Consider the following 4,286-nt stretch of genomic DNA (forward strand, 5'->3'; position numbering starts at 1 on the left):
GGGGTCTTTGCACGGTTTAGGTAGGGTCACTATGTGGGCTATTAGCATTTCTTATGGCAGGGAAGCCGAGACTGTGGCTTCATTAAAGACAGTTGACATGTGGGGAGACAGAGTGGATTTGAATATCTTAAAATATTCGTTAGAGAACCCATCGGGTCCGGGTGATTTCCCAGGAGGGAGTGATTGGATGATTCTTTCCACTTCCTGGTCCCTAATTGGGGCATTAAGTACATCAAGCTGTTGCTCAGACAGGGACGGAAGGTGTATCTTCCGCAGGAAATCATTAATGTTTTCCGCAGTTGGTTGGGGGGTGCTAGGGTTGTCGTGTAGGTTATATAGTGATCTATAATATTCTGCAAACTGGTTAGCTATTGCCTGGGGGTTGGTTATTTTGTGTGTGGATGTTGGGCTTTTTAGATATGCTATTCTCATTTTCGTGCGAGCTGCTTTAAGCCTATTTGCTAGGTATTTTCCTGCCCTGTTGGCATTGGAATAGTAGTTCAGTCTGAGTCTTCTCAAATGTCTATCATATTGTTGAGACAGGAGTTCTCAAATTTTTTCTCTAAGGGCATGTAATTTTTTTGCTAAGGTGGCTGAGGGTAATTGTTTGTTCTGGTCTTCTACAACTTGCAAGCCTGTGAGTACTGTGTTGAGATGACTGGCCTGCTTTTTTTTTCAGTAGCCCCTAGTTGAATCAGTATGCCTCTTATAAAGGCCTTGTGCGCGTTCCATATAGTAAATGGATTCGCTACCGAACCTGCGTTTTCTAGAAAATAGTTGTGTAGGTGGGTCAAAATGGCTTTTTGGTAGTGTGGATCTTGGAGAATTCTGGGATTACAGCTCCAGATGGGGGGTGAGGAGGAGACTCCCCTTTCCTTTATAGACAGTGCGATAGCAGCATGGTCTAACCATGTAATGTCATGAATTGTTGTGGCTTCCACAGTTTGCAAAAGCCACTTATCCAACAAAAACATATCTATGCGGGAATAAGAGCAGTGTCTGTTCGAAAAAAAGGTGTAGTCCCTTTCATTTGCGTGAAGGCATCTCCATGCGTCAAAGAGTTCCTCTCTGGGGATCAGGGATTGGAGTGCCAGAGTGCCCTTGGCTTTGCCTGAGGAAGTGTCTATGGAGGGATCACTTGTAACGTTGAAGTCCCCGCATACCAGCAGGTTACCATAGTTCAGGGCTTTTGCTTTCTTGAGGACTTTTGCTATAAAACGTAGTTGGTGCGTATACCGTACGGTGTAAGGTTTTGAGTTGATATCACCTGCCATAATAATATATCAGCCTCCTTCATCCAGAACCACGTCTTTAGGTTGGAAGGAAAGAGAGTTCCTAATAGCAAGTAAGACCCCTCCGCTTTTGCCGGTAGGTGTGTAAGCTGTATATATGTTCGGGAAGTCTTTATGAGAGCAGACCGGGGCGTTGTCTAACTGGAAGTGGGTTTCCTGCACGCATAGAATGTCAGCTCCTCGCTTACGAGTTTCCTTCCACATGGAGAACCTTTTGGCAGGGTGGTTTAGACCCCGAGCATTCAGTGACAGTATTTTAATCGTCATCGTGACAGATACGGTGTGTTCTGAGTGACAATGTTGCGCAGGTACTCACAGTTCTCTATTCGTTTGCACCTGAATGCCGGCATGGTGAACGAGGAGGAAAGCCCGGGTGCTTGGTCTTCGACGATGCTGGACTTGTTGCGACGGAAGTGACTGTGTATATCACAAAAACAAAGAGAGATGAAGAAAAAAAAATGCAAAAAAAAAGAACCAAACATGAACAGTTAACAAGGTTGAATTAAGAAACGGATCCATAAATCGATCCCTGTGCAGTCGTAGCTGCTACTGAAAGATTGGGGGTGAATAGGAGAGTTAGAAAACAGTAACTCATCCCGGTAGGAGAATGTGGTTCGGTGATTAGGCTTGAGCAAATCCACCAGAGTTCTTTTTAGAGGATCTCTTGCGTGATACCACCTGCCAATCATTGTGCAGCGGTCGTGGGGCAGAGGTGGGAGGTGGTAGTGCGGACTGGTCAGGGAGTATACCCCATTGTCGTAGGGCAGCTAGCCCTTCCTCCAATTTGGACACTGTGACAGTGCTGCCATTGTGGGTGATTGAAAGTGTAGCTGGATATTTCCACTTATGGAGGATATTATGATTTCTCAATGCTTTGGTAATAGACAACAGGTTCCGACGGCGTTGCAGAGTGTGTCTGGACAGGTCAGGCAATAGCCTGATGGTGGCATACTGTTGAGGCAAACCTCCAGGTTTACGGGACATTAATAAGATTTGGTCTTTGATATGGAAGAAATGCACCCTCATCAGGACATCTCTTGGAGTGTCATCAGGGAGAAAGGACGGTTTGGGGATTCTGTGAATTCTGTCCACAAGGAGATCCTGAGCCGTTGCCTCCGGCAACAGTGTGGAAAATAGGATCTGCGCGAATTGTAAAAGCTGATTGGGAGTAACAGATTCAGGAACACCACGGAGCTTGAGGTTATTCCTCCTGGATCTGTCTTCGAGATCCGCTATTTTGTCCTTAATACAGTCTATTTCCTCCCTCTGATCTGTGTGGGCCTCAACCAGCACATTGTATGAGGATTTGCTCTCCTCCATTTTGGCTTCCACCTGAGTTACTCTGTTCCCCAGGGCGTGGACCTGACATTCCTTAAGCCCATTGTACAAATCAGCCTGCAGGGATGATCTCAAGGAAAACAGCATGTCCTTTAACATTGTGTCAGATACTGGTCTGTTTTCAGTGGGGCTGGGTCGGGAAATCCCTTCTCGGCTTTGACTTGGCAGGGCTCCGCGTAGTTGGACTGTCCGTCCCAGACGATGAGCTGCTGATCGGAAATGTTGGGCGGCTGTTATCAGCCGGGGGATCGCGTCCTCCGTGTTGCGCTCCATGCCTGTTCTCCTGAGAGCTTCTGGCGCTGCCGCCATTTTGTTGAAACCCACGCGCGGCTGAGGAGAAGAAACTTTCCAGTCTCTGCGGCTGAAGTTTTTTTTTTCTGTTCTTCCCCATTCGCAAATCGTCCGGCTAAGGTTCTCTGGTCAGACAGTGGCGTTTGTGACTGTGGATGCTGCCTGTGAGCGCTGATGGTAGCGGAATAACTCCTAGGGATCACAGAGCTCCTAAGTTACACGTCCATCTTAGGGTCCGGTCGCCACGCCCCCCCCCCTCTTATTTAGATTTTTGATGTCTACACCACATTATTTAAGTATATAGCCAGACATGTTGCTTCCCACTGCTTTAATAAGAAGCTGATAAATGTCAGTAGCAGAAGCCTTGTATTCTTCCTGTGCAGCACTACATTTGTTTGCAAACCTAATTGGATTCTTTCTCCCAATCCCTCTAATATGGCTCTCATTTCTTGGGTAATAAAAGGTGTATGCCATTTAATTTGAGACTTACTGTCAACAGCATTACCTTCTAAAACGAATTGGGTTCTGACAGGAAAAACTGCAACAGATTGTTCTGTGACAGGGGCAGAAGGGGCAGCGTCTCCCTTCCTACTCTCTTCATCATGCTGTCACAATTTGGAAATTATGGTTTGCTCCAGAAGTTCAGAGTCTCTCTTTCTATTTATCTATTTATTTCTATCAGTGGAGTGGGGTTCACTTCTTCTTTGAATGTATAGAAGTGGGGTTTTACTATAACGTCTCTAGTGAGACCAGCAGAGTAGCACTGTGGTTGAAGAGCTCTGTGTGTCCTATCCAGTTCCATACTGTGAGCTGGTATGTCAAGGATCTGACTTTTAATAAATTCTTGGACTATTGGACTGCCAGGTAAACTCCTTTAACAGATTCTGGAAGACCCCTGATTCTGAAATTATAGCGTCTCGATCTATTTTCAAGGTCATCAATTTTGGAAAATTTTGATTCTAGTTGGTCCTGGAGATCCTGTAATCATGGCAGAGTTCTGGTTAATTTTGGAGACCGCTTGGTCTGCTTTCTTCTCAATCACTTCTATCCTGGTCCATATTTGCTGTAAGACAGTGTGGATAGAGGCTGTGATCTAGGCCACAATTTTGGGACAGTCCCCTAGTTAGCATTTTTGAAAATTCAGCCATCATAAAGAGAAGGTATGAGGGGATGAGTGGGGTCATGGGCCTCCTGGGATACTGGATTGTCAGCAGTTTCTGCAATGTTGTCAGGACAGGGCCTCCTAAGTAGTGTTGCTCATGAATATTCGCATTTCAAATATTCGTTAAGAATATGGCATATTCGAATATTCGCGAATAACTCGAATTTCGCGGCCAAAATTCGCTATTCCGAATATTCGTATTT

The sequence above is a fragment of the Rana temporaria genome, chromosome 1, assembly GCF_905171775.1.
Source record: "Rana temporaria chromosome 1, aRanTem1.1, whole genome shotgun sequence".
NCBI lineage: Eukaryota > Metazoa > Chordata > Amphibia > Anura > Ranidae > Rana > Rana temporaria.